At 43.1% G+C, this 13,015-nt stretch overlaps 1 protein-coding gene across 5 annotated transcripts in view; it reads right to left on the minus strand.

The window, feature by feature from the left end:
- Positions 1-13,015, minus strand: part of TENM2 (teneurin transmembrane protein 2) — a 2,391,334-nt gene that overhangs the window by 1,238,973 nt on the left and 1,139,346 nt on the right. Inside the window, exon 1 of one of the 5 annotated variants that reach the window (XM_019839174.3) lies at positions 1,370-1,754. The exons of the other annotated variants lie outside the window; for them this stretch is intronic. The gene's annotated coding sequence lies outside the window, so the exon portion shown is untranslated. Of the gene's footprint in view, positions 1-1,369; positions 1,755-13,015 lie in introns of those variants that run through there. 5 annotated transcript variants of the gene reach the window in all.

Here is a 13,015-nt window from a genome sequence, read left to right on the forward strand (position 1 = left end):
TTTATAAAATCTGTGAGCCTCAGAGTACCCCTGAACTGGATATTCTCATCTCAGTCTAGAGTTCAGAGCTCCTCAAGATAATAATATACATATCAAAAATACAACCTGCTCTATCCCAGACTTCCCTCCCTACATTTATGTTGTCATTATTGTAGCTCATTTTCCCATGGCTTAGCAGAAATTTTACAACTATAAACTGATTTCTTTTTAAACTGCTGATTTGCCTTTACTTACTGACCCATCAGTTTCTCTACTGAACTGCAACTGAAAACTTAGGGGGGGGGAAAGAGCAAAACAAATTAAACATGGTAACAGCTAAGAACCCTCCAAAGAACTTAAATGATAGCAACACATTAAAGAACTGTTGTATATTAATTTTTAAATAATATTTAAAACAGATCCTGGAAGCAAGAGTTACAGAGTCAGTTCTATTTTTAAGAAAAGAGTTAGAGTTCAATTTGCATGCATTATGCTGGCTATTTTAAATAATTTTATTCCATGTGTATGGTAGAAACTGCCCTTCCCCTCCCCAATTGACATGATGCCACTTCAAGTAAGATCTAAGAGAGGGCTGGTTTGGCGTTAGATACTGCTATACACATCTCACAATTTTGAATAAAACCATACCAGCAATCTCTCTTCTTCTCCACAGCCCTAAATTTATTATTAAGTAAATTTAGCAATAGCTCAATCACTGGAGAACAGGACAGTATGTGATACACTAAACCACTTATATGTTTATTATCTTCGCAAGCAACATTAAGTAGTGGTGTCTATTGCCTCCTGAAAATCTGCACCAATGTGATGCAAACCAGCATTTTTAAGAAATTCTCTTTTGGAATGCAAATGATCCTTCCCCCAATTTTGAATATTTTAGCCAGCATGTACCATACAGTAGTTCTGGAATCACTGGCATCTGTCATGCTGTCAAAACTGAGTCAAAATGCATTGTAATCCTGGAGAAGGATAACCTTAAACATCAATGCAACGTTAAAATGCATCCTAAAAAAAAATCCCTATAATTGCGATGAACATTAGAGAGAAACCGGCAGTCCTTCTGCAGAGAAATAACAGTCTGCTCTACCAATCCTTCCCCTCCCCCCTGAAACTCATGCAACTAATGATGACCTCCCGAAGTGCCGATTTTAAATGTTCCAGCATTCATCTGAGGATGAAGGAGAAAAAAAAAATACACAGAAAACCACGAAACAAGTTGCAAACTGCACAAACGCAAGGAGAGAGAGAAAAGAGAACTGCAGCTGATTCAGGAGCGATTGCAGAATGAGGAGCAACAGAAAGGAAACAAGGAAGAAAGAAAAGGGGGGAAAAAGCCTTCAGCATTAAAGAGTAAGAAGTGAAAAACATTTACCAGCGGCTCGGTCAGTAGCTTCGCTCCCTGACACCATCTACATAGAGAGATAACTTAGCCTAGAGTCTTCGGTCCCAGCTCGCTTTGGAGCAAAATTCCTTCACTTCGAGGGGGCAACACACACCCTCAGGAAAGAGGGAAAGAAGGGGAAAAATAATCCCAAAGACCAAGACAGGCTTTCCCCCTCCTCCCTCTTACCCGCCCCCCGGACTCCCCAAACGGTGCTCGCTTCTGCACAGTTCTTCCCGCTGTGCAGCTAAGCTGCTGCTGCCGCTGCCGCCTCGGCTGCTGCTGCTGCTGCTGCTGCTGCTGCTACTTCGGAAACGATTAGGAGGAGGACGCCCAAGCACGACCTGAGCCTGCGAGCCACCCAGGACCAATGTGCAACCTGCTCTGGAATCAAACCCATAACACACGCACGCACACCCAGTGGCTCCTGCACGCGAGTCCTTGCGCGCACACACGCTCCCGCCCGCGCGCCGCACAGACACACGCGCACACACACATGCACACACGCACGCGCGCGCGCACCGTCGCCCCCCAGCCCCCCGCCTCTACACACACAAACACACACACACGGAGCCGCCGCTCACCGCCCGCCAGCCAGCCAGCGCAGCCCCGAATAGGGGGTGTGAGCCAATCCCTGGGCCCCGAGTACGCGCACAGGCCGCGGCCGCCGGGGCTGTAGCTGCTGGGGCTGCGGAGCACAGGACCAGGGAGGGGTTCACGCCTACGAGAGAGGGGCGTTAAGGGCACGTGCACCCCTTTGTCTGCAAAGAGAACCCCGACCGGGCGTTTCCGAGACCAGACACTGAGTGCGCAAACCCCGGGCGGTGCAGAGTTCAGCTCCGCTCTGGGGTTGGCCAGGAGCGGCTCGGTTCCCTGCCTGCACGCACCAAGGATTCAGTTCTTCGAAACCTGACGCACCGAAGCTGCACCCGGGTCCCTGCACTCAGGGGGGAATAGCAAGCCGGCGCGTCCTGCGGACGACCCAAGCCAGCCTTGACTTGCGAGCATGCCCAGTGCTGGGCTGGAACCCAGAACACGCCTTCCAGGGTTAGGAGCGCGGAGAGGGGGCAGAGCCAAGTTGGGCGGCTTCTTGAGGGAAAAAGCGGAGGTTCCAGTGCCTTTAGTCCCTGCTAACCTGCCTCACCTGGACTGCTCCGTGGCCCTGAACCTGCCCGAGAGGGCGTGGTGCTGGGAAGCTAGGCATCCAGACCTCAGAGAGGATTTGCTTTTCTTCCCCTCATAAAGGAAATTCCAAAAGGAAGTAATTCCCGGCCCAGGAAAAGCTCATTCAGTTACAAGGTAGTTGCCAGAAAATCCAGAGGGCCTGTCAGTGGTAAGAGTAACGGCTAACACATACTGGTTACTTATCCTGTGCAGGCTCTGTGCTACCTGATGCCCATGAAATACCTGGTTTTATCCTTCCCAAACACTATATGAGCAACCCTAGGAGGAAACTGAGGTCCCAGTATATTTTACCAACTGCCAGTGAATGACAACCAGTGGATCCGGGAATCCAAACCTGGTGCTCTGACTCAGACACTGGAGATGGAACACAGTGCACTGATGAGCTGTAGACACTTCCAGCAAGAGAAAGGGCCGGTGGATGTTTGGGTGATAACACCCTCTGGCTTTCAAGCTGTACCTGGCCTGTCTTCAGCACCCTACAAATCTTTGAAAAGCTGCATGCCTGCAATTTGCCATTGTCCAACACAATGGCAAACCCTTTTATTAAGTGTTACATACTTACCAGTATAATCTTTAAAGTAACCTTGTAGGGGTGGCTGGGTGACTCAGTAGGTTAAGCATTGGACTCTTGGTTTCTGCTCAGGTCATGATCTCAGGGTTGTTGGGTTTGAGCCCAGTATTGGGCTCTGCACTGACAATGCAGAGCCTGCTTAGGATTCTCTCTCTCCTCCTCTCTGTCTCTGCCCCTCCCCCACTCAAGTGCATGCTCTTTCTCTCTCTCTCTCTCTCTCTCTCTCAAAATAAATAAGTAAACTTCAAAATAACACTGTAAAGAAGCTATGCTTATTCTCATTTTACAGGAGGAAACGGAAACAGAGATGTCCTGTTACTTCCCCAAGGTGAAAGGGTCTGAATGATGGGGTGTAGTTTGTTTGACTCCAAGCTACATGTTGTCTTTACTAAATTATGTGTCTTCCTTAACTGCAATCCAAATAAAGCCATGAGATGAGGGCATAGCAGTTACTTTTTATTTCATTCAACAAACATGTATTGATTTCCTACTAACATCCACTTGTTCAACAAATATTTATATTTACTAAGCATTTACTTCCTTCAAGGCGCTGTCTTAGAGGTGACAGAAGATGACAAAGACACATGCCAGTATTCTGAGTTTAGAGTCTAGCAAGATGATGCTCATATGCTAATGATGCTGAGTGAGAGCTTCCCAGGAAGATAGCTTCCTTCCACATTCATGTAACAAACTCCTACTTGTCCTTCAGCTCTCTGTTCCACTGTCACCTCTTCAGGGAAGCCATCTGTGACCTTTCTGGTTGAGTCAAATCCCCCTTACCATGGGCTTTCATGGCATCATGGCATCATATAACTCTTTTTTTTTTTTTTTGCCTTTTGGGCTAGGATTTCGATAGTATATGTCTCCTCAGTGCAGTCAACCCCCTAGACTGTAACCTCCAAGAGGACGGAAATTTGTCTATTGTATTTCCCATAAACCTTATAGAGCCTGGCAGATGCTAAACTTTCTCTTGATCCATCTCCTTCTTTCATACACATATATACATGCACACACACACACACACACACACACACACACACACACACAAACTACTCTTGGAATAGGAATAATGATTCTTAGGGTAGGAACTGTTTTCCTTTCCATTTAACAGACGAGTCAAAATGAGGCTGACAGAGGTTAAGTAGCTTGCCCAAGGTCACACATCTGAATAAGTGGCAGAGAAGGACTCCAACACAGGTCTGTCTGACTGAAGTCCACAGCCCAGACCTCAGGCTCTACTGCTTGTCTAGTGTTATCCAGCAGCCACAGACCACATGAAAGCAGCTCATGGGAAATAAAGTAGACAGATTGCTGGGGATGGCATGAAGGAAGATACAGACAATTCAAAATTGCAAAAACAGGGAAGGCATACACTAGGATTTCGTAACCTACTACTGAGCACCCTCTCCCCCATATGTCACGCACCTTGCTCAGAACTTTTCTTATGTTAACTTTAACAACACTTACTCTGGCAAAGTGTTGTTATTCCCATTTTGCAGATAAGGAAACTAAGCCCCTCCCAATAAAAACAAATCCACCTGACTGTAAACTACAGGGACAAAGTTATATACCCATTTTTTATTTTACGTTTTATTCAATAGTACCTGGCAGACATTAAACTCCCTCTCTCTTCCACACACACACACACACACACACACACACACACACACACACACACAAGCAACTTGCGCAATGTCTTATGGCTAGAAAGTCACAGAGCTAGGATTTTAACCTAGGTTGACTTAAGAAATTCAGGGGAAATTAGGATTGGGGTGGTCACTGGGGGATTCACAGTTGAGCCATGCTACAGTGCTGGAGGCTTTATCTGGAACTGTCCAAAGGGAGAGCCACTGCTGTGCCTTTTCTATCTCTCATCAAATATTACAAGGATTATGAGATTCAGAGACTGAAAGTTACTTGCTCAAGGTCACAGCTAGTGTCATAATGCAGAGGTAGATTTTAAACCCAGGACTTCCTCACTGCAAACTCATGGTATAGAATGTCATGAGTGGCAGACAAGAGTATCCAAGATCTTCAGAGGTTTCTGGCTGGGGGGACCAGGGAAGTCCTCACTCAGCAAGGAGCTGCTGCAGTGAAACCAGCAAAGCTATGGCGCCACCCTTCCTACCTGTTACCATTCCTCTGGGCTCCACCTCCCTTCAGGCCCCTGTTCCTCTGCCTGTTCAGGCCTCATCTTGAACCCAATGCCTCAGCCTGCCTGCCTGCTAATTTTCAGCAGCAGCAGTGGTTATAAACCAGAGCAAAGTAGAAACTGCATTTTGTACAATTCTGCTTTCAGACTACTGGGCATGCTCAGTGACAAGGAGAGACTTTGATTACAAATAGGAAGCTTTTGTTAACTATTTTTCCATTTTGGAGTATTACTGCAAAATGGGATGTCTGTAGGTAGCCTTCTGCAGAGATTCCCAGCCTATGAGAATTCTTAGTAGTCTTGAAGAATGAGATGCTTAGATATGGAAAAATATCTCAATTCCATGCATTTTCTACCCTGTTTCTAGTATTCATCTCTCTGTTCTGTCCTCTCTGTAGGTGCACACAAAAAACATCCAGAAATTGTACTCATCTATTTACATACCTGGCAGCTATAGACACATACACCAGCTGTAACTACACACCAGTCCTTGACTATGGATTTGTCTCCTGTATTTGTTTGGCTATTAACTTGCCCTGCACTGAAATCTGATGAATAAAATGAGTGAGGGATTGTTAAGAAGATGTTAAATACTACCCCCTCCTTCCTTCACTCTAAGAATAAATTTATTCCCTAGAGAATGTTTCAGGAGGCAGAAAGCTCTCTGGGATTCTCCGTAACCCCTTCCTACATATACATTAGTTTGATTTTTCTCATGAGAGCAGCAGAATCTTGAACTCGTGATGAGAATAACCCATTAAGAAAGTCATGAAGGGCAATCTTCAAGGAAAACTGTGCTGAAAACTTGGAATGTTGGCGGACGTTCTACTCTGGCCCTGGGATGTGAACTTGAAAGCTTTTTGAGAAGTCCCCTAATAATTGAAATGTTGACTGCTTTCATGGAGATTGCTGCTGTTATCGCCCATCGCAATTCTCTGAGGAAGGTACAGTCATGATTCCCATTTTATAGATGAAGAAACAGAAGCTCTTGAAAGGCAAGCCACTTACAGCAAAGGCATACAACCAGGGAGTAATAGGGCTAGGGTGCAAGTCCAGGTCTGTCTGATGCCAAAACCTGTGTGGTGAACTCTACATTCTGCTGCCTTGAACTTCTGACATTCCTCTGCACATGGAACTGGAAGTGGGGAGAGGTGGGGTGAGGGAGGAGGCTTCTTTGCACTTGGTGTGCACAACACTCCGTGCATAGTGATACTGCTATCCTCCTAGGAAACTAAACTCATGTAAGACAGCCTTTCTAAAGGAACATGATTTAGTTTATTCTGCAAATTGGAAAAGTGATGCCTATGGAGCCTAGTGGGGGAACCCATCCAAAAGGGTGTCATTGGAGCTATGGATTCTGCGTCTCCTTTGATATGCCTTATTCCTTTTGCTGGTAAGTAGCACTGCAAGGAACTTGTCAACCATTTCCCAGATCATTCTCTCTCAACACATATTCCCTTCGATTTCCTAGAAACCTTTACAGGGTATACACTTTGGAAGAGTCTTACTTTCTTAAAGATGGGAAACTTAGAAGGAGAGACAAAATGCGCATTTTAAAATCACTGCAGTTTGCCATGTTTGTTTCCAGGATCTGTCAACATCCTTTTGAAGATTCAGTCGAAGCTATGATTTTCTGCTTTTAAGAGAGGACAGGAAAGACCCTTCAAAATGTGATCTCAACCAGCTAGATTAAGCTCGTGCCGAGTAGTTCACACATGTGCCAGCATTTGCATTTTTGCATAAGATCTTCTATAGAAAAGGATAAGGAATGGTAGTCTTGGTTCTGTAACTTAAGTGTGGAGATTGCATCTTGTAGAGTAATCATTCATCTTTCCAGAAGTCAGTCAGATAAAAAGAAATGATGTCTGAACAGCTCACATAGATGGAATAGCATTGGAATTTCAATCCTGAAAACCCCTCACACAGTTGCTCAGAGCCGATGTGCTTGAGTTTTATGTAGTATTCTAACAGGTCTGGATTTACAAACCCATAGAGAATCAGAAGATAACAGGCAAGCTGCTCTTGTTAGAAAATAATAACGTGAAGCAGAAACTGATAACCAGATAATTAAAAAACAGGAGACGAAATGTAAATTTTATATAAAATATGTTGAAGGCTTAATTTAATACATGGGTAAGTCTCCAAATACCCACATTTCAACAGAACTTCGAGTATCTTCAGATGACAATAATGTAGACCAGCAAATGTTATTAATGATGTTGATTCTGAATCCATGCTTGATTACTATCTGATGCCAAAAAAGTAAAGGCTAGAGTTTTCAGCTTATCAGTTTCAAATCTCCATGTTGTGGGGGCTCCTGGGTGGCTCAGTCACTTGAGTGTCCGACTCTTGGTTCGGCTCAGGTAATGACCCCACTGGGTTCATTAGGTCCTGGGTTCGAACCTCATGTCCCACTCTGTGCTAGCAGTGTGGAGCCTGCTTGGGATTCTCTCTCTCCCTCTCTCTGCCCCTCCCCACCAGTGTGGTCTCTATCTCTCAAAATAAATAAACATTAAAAAAGAAAAGAAAAGAAAAGAAAAGAAAAGAAAAGAAAAGAAAAGAAAAGAAAAGAAAAAAAACGGCTCTCCATGTTGTAGTTCAGAAGTGGCATGTGTTTTTCCTCTCTTGAACGAATGCATTTTGATTCATTTGATTAGCAGTGACTACTGGATGGGGTCTCAAGAGGGCTTTGGAGGCCACATCCACAGGATCTACATTATGCTGAGTGCTGAGATTGATTAATAATGGCTGTTGCTGATGGAGACACAACAGAGTGCTGTACATGCCATGCATTTTCCAAACAGAGCCAAACCTCACTTCCCAGATTATGCCCTCTAACATTCTCCCAGCACCTCAGCTCTAAGTCAAAATCAGTGACTCCCATACAAGTAGATTTTCCTTTCTCCATGGTTTCCCTTCTTAGTTTCATTCTGTCTGGAACAATATCTCCTCCCTCATTTCCATAGGCCAGTTCCTCTTTCAGACCCCCATCAGGTGTCACCTCCTTCCAAAATTCCTCCCTGAATGCCCCAGCCAGAACTCTTCTCCCATCTTTCTAAAGGAACCTCGTTGAAGGTGTACATCATGTCCCCCTTATATTAAGATTATTTATGTTCTTGCCTTATTTTTCCTGCTGGACAACAAACTCCTTGAATGCAATAACCCTGTCTGGATCATCTTTGAATCCATCACCATGATTCACACAAAGACTTGCAATGAAAAAGTGTATGCTATAGGAATATATAAATAAATGAATGTCAGATGCTCAATATCTGCTGAATTAATGAACATAAGATTATTATTACTACTCTCCTGCTATGTCACAAAGAGATTAAGTTACATTTTGTAGGCTAGAGAATAGGGCTAAGGTTGGGGAAGCACTAACAGTAGCTAGACTCTAAGAATATGGCAACAAAGTTGCAGCTTTTAGGGGGCTCCCAGGTGGGGGGGGGAAGACAGGAAAATACAAAGATGTAACAGGTCACATTGATACTTGACACTCAACAGAAATTCTAGTCTCGACTTTACTGTCAGGTCAATAAAAAGCTGGTCAGCAGAGTAGATTAAAGAATCTTATATAATATTTTAATGTGTTTAATGTCAAGGGGCTTGGTTCTAAAAGAAAATTTTGTGTCTGTGTGTATGTTCCCATGCTCATGCTTTCTGGGATGCGAAGAGGGAGATAATTGTGCAGAGATTCTGCAAAATCTCCTGAAATGTCTCTCTCTCAGAAAGAAAAGAAAGAAAGAAAGAAAGAAAGAAAGAAAGAAAGAAAGAAAGAAGAAAGAAAGAAAGAAAGAAAGAAAGAAAGAAAGAAAGAAAGAAAGAAAGAAAGAAAGAAAAGCTGAAGAGATAACATCATTGAATAAATAATACTTTTTAAGAGGCTTAAAAACATTGTAAGGAGTGTTTTCACTGATTGGTAGAAATTCTTTTTGATTAATTAATTAGTTAATGTTTTCAAAGCACTTTCAAGATGAGAAACATTTGGTGAGGCTACATAATTGTTATTTTTCCTTGTCCCTCAGTTTTCCACATTACCAGGTTTGTTATTCTCCCAGGTTGCTCAGCAGCTTACGTGCCTCACAGAGACATGGTGTGGGAACTATTTTTAGAGAAAAGAGAGAGACGGGATGCCACTAAGCATGGAATAAGAAACAAAGTCCCTGAAAACAAATATAAAATTATATTTTAAACATAACCATACAAGAGAGGGGCATCATGATGAAAATTAGTGATATCTTCTATCGGGGAAATTCCATTTGCTTCGTAGCAAAGGACCCTGAGCTCCTTGCAACAGGTCTAGATTGACACCTATTGGTTTGAGGAATAACACGGACTTTCACTAAGAGCTTACTATAGTCTAGGTATTGTGAAACTACTTTGCATACATTAACTCATTTTCTCCTCAAAACAACTGTTTGAGAGACCATTGCTATAAACACTTTGTAAAGAAACTAAAGTCTGGAAAGGTTAAATGACCACCCAAGGTCATTAGACAGCTTGTAATTGATGCTGTCTAATTTGGCCATGATGCTGGGAGCAAGCATAGGGGGAAAGAGCAAAGAGGACAATAAGGAGAAGTAAGAGAGAGAAATTCCAGCTAAATCTTACCCTTATATGTCTGATAACTCGCTAATAGATTAATAAGTAGAAAGCAAATGAGCCAACATGTCCTATTGGTTAAACTAATTCACATAGCAAGGGTGATTTCGTTTCATTTCCAAAGTGAAGATCTATATTTAATACTCACAGGATCACCTGACATTCTGTCCACAGACCCAGGCCCCTAAAATCCTCATTACTATCAAATGACATGGCACCATTGTGAGAATGAAGTCCTGGGTCATGAACCTCCAATTTCCCTTTGGCTAAAAGCAACTGTCATATTATTTCTTTAAAAGCCTCTTGATAGAATGAAAGAGCAAGGGCTTCAGATGATAGTTTCAGATCATGTCAGCCCCTTACTAACTGTGTGACCTTGGTCCTTATTATTTAACATCTCTGAACCTCAATCGTTACATTTATCAAATGGGGGCAAAGAAAAAAATCTCTTCGAGATTTGCCGTGAGCATTATTTGTAACCATACATAGAAAACAACTAACAGTACCCAGAATATAGTAGGTGCTTCATTAAAAAAAATCAAATATTCTTTCTTCTTCCTTCTCTTTCTTCTCTTCTTCCTCTCTCTCAAATTACATATCCCAGCCTGTTGAAAGCCATGTCAAAAAATTCCCAAGCAGCAGGTTCCTGATTGCCAAACATCATGGGTGGAGCAAAGTAATGCCATTGAAACTCACTGCATGCTTCAGCTGTGTCCCCTCCCCCACCCAGTAATTAAAATGTCAATGAGATAAACGAAATGTGTAGTTTCTGAAGTGGGCAAGCTTATTCTGAGAATAGGTATCTGGTACAGGGATTAGAATCCAGTTAGGCAGGTGTGCACAGTTTATTGTGTTCCTTGGGTGCCTGGGTGACTCAGTCCATTGAGTAGCTGACTTTGGCTCAGATCATGATCTCAAAGTTCATGAGTTCTAGCCTGACATGAGGCTCTTTGCTGTCAGTGAAGAGCCCACTTTGGATCCTTGGTCCTCCTCTCTCTCTGCCTCTCCCCTAGTTTCTCCCTCCCTCTCTCAAAAGTAAACATTAAAGAAATAAAATAAAATAAAAAATGAAAAAAAATTATTGTCTTCCTGGCTGCAGGTTTCTCAGTAGTGCTGATATAATTAAAATAAGTAAGTAAGTAAATAAGTAAATACTCCTTGCAAATAGGAGCTACAAGGATGCCAAAGTCACAGAGACAAGGGAGGAATGCAGAAGAGCATATCTGACCCTCCCCATCCACTGACTCAGTGATTTCAGGCAAGTTATGGGACCTCCTTAAGCCTCAGTTTTTCCTCAAAGAAATGGCACTAACACTCCATCAGGGGTGTTGTGACAGGAAATGAACTAACCCATGGAAAGGGCATGCATCAGGACCTAAGGGCTAGCAGTGGTTTCCAAGGTGGTTTAAGCATCCGCCCTCTCCAGCAGAAAAGATGGTGCTTAAAGTAAGCTGTTCATGGTGGAGTCGGGAGGAGGGAAGAAGGAGTAGAGGGATGGCAGCAATATCAAGAAAGATCTTTCTCAAGGTGTGCAATTCTGTTAAGGAGCAGCAAAAAGGTTCAGAAGTTGCTCTCATTTGTACGTGCTTTCAAGAGGCCTCAGGAACCTTCGCTGCCGTGGTCCCCTCACACACTCCATGTTCTGAGAGGCAGAATGTACAGTGAGCCGGCTCAAATAGAAGGTAGTAAATGGGTTGGAATTCAGCTTTCTATTATTCTTTCTTTTTCTTCCACGAAGACTTTGAACAGTTCACAGCCATCAACAAACATGCTCAGAGAAGTAACAGGTTAAGGGCAGGTTAGTGCTTCGCCCAGAAACCTGTGAGGAGGTGAGTTATAAAAAGAATGGAGGGCTCCCTACATTTCCCCAACTATATTTCTCTGGTAAGGAGACAACCTCCACCATGGGGCTTCCAAAAGCACTCGGAAGTTCCATGTGATTATGTTATAGTGACTGAGAGGGGCAGAATGCCTTCCACGGTGCAATGAAGTTTAAGAAATAAGGTAGTCAGAAGAGAGATTAAAAGGCCTGTGTCCTTTCCTGCCAGCCTAAATTCCACCCCCCACCCGCAACCAGGAACACTTCAAAGATATTCTAGTAGGAAAGGTTGCCAACTAATTGTCAGAGAGGATTAGTATTATCAGTGAGCCTTTGGTCTTCTGGCAAGCCAGGTGGAGAGAGGAGCCAGTTCCACAAAGCAGTTTCTATGGAAAACAGAGAAGTAGCCTTTATCCTAGGGTACCCAGACTTAGGCAGCATTTAACACCCGCTATGAGCAGACCACCTATTCTTAGAACAGACCAGACATAGAGCACATGGCCCTCACTTCCATTTTATGAAAAAGACCAAACAGTCAAGGTAAGGGCAAGTAATAAACAAAGTAGCCATTACAGGATTTAGATTAGGAAATGTAATTATCCCATTCCTCCCCCAAACTCAGATCAAATGGGTTGCAAACCTTTATGGAGAGCTCTGACCCAGGACACAGCCATTGGTCATTGGAAGAAAAAAGAGAAGAGGGGAAGAAAGCCTATAATATATTCTAATCCACATTTCAGCTAGAGAGAAGGTATTGAGGAAGAAATATGACAGCGGCTCTTACAAGGAAGCTTGTGTCACTCCATTCCCCGAATGTTAAGGGAAATGGTAAGAGACTGCAGCACAAATCGATTTGATAACCTAGCAGGGGGAAAAACAGAAGAAGTAGGAGACTACTGGAAAATTCTTATTGAGAACATTTCCTCACAAGGATATCCTTAAGAGAAGTGTTTCTTCCTGATAAGACAAAATTGCATCCATGAATTTATTTCTTAAACTCTCTTTACCTTATAAATTTTCTCATGCCATCTCTTTCTTAAAAACCTTCAGTTGCTGCTTCCTATTGCATGAAAAATGAGGTTTAAACCAAACAGGGCATACCTTGCTCTTGACCATCTATTTTTAATCTACTATCAGGTACTATCTTCCTCCTCTTCCCAACCATGGACCCCCAAGTTTGATCACACAGACTATCTTTTTAAAAATGAATCATGCTCTGTACCTTTGCATGTCTTTTTTTCATTCACTTTCAATATTCTCTTTCTTCTCCACATCTGGTGAACTATTTATCCTTCCAACTTTTGC

Source organism: Felis catus, chromosome A1 (assembly GCF_018350175.1).
Source record: "Felis catus isolate Fca126 chromosome A1, F.catus_Fca126_mat1.0, whole genome shotgun sequence".
Classification (NCBI taxonomy): Eukaryota; Metazoa; Chordata; class Mammalia; order Carnivora; family Felidae; genus Felis; species Felis catus.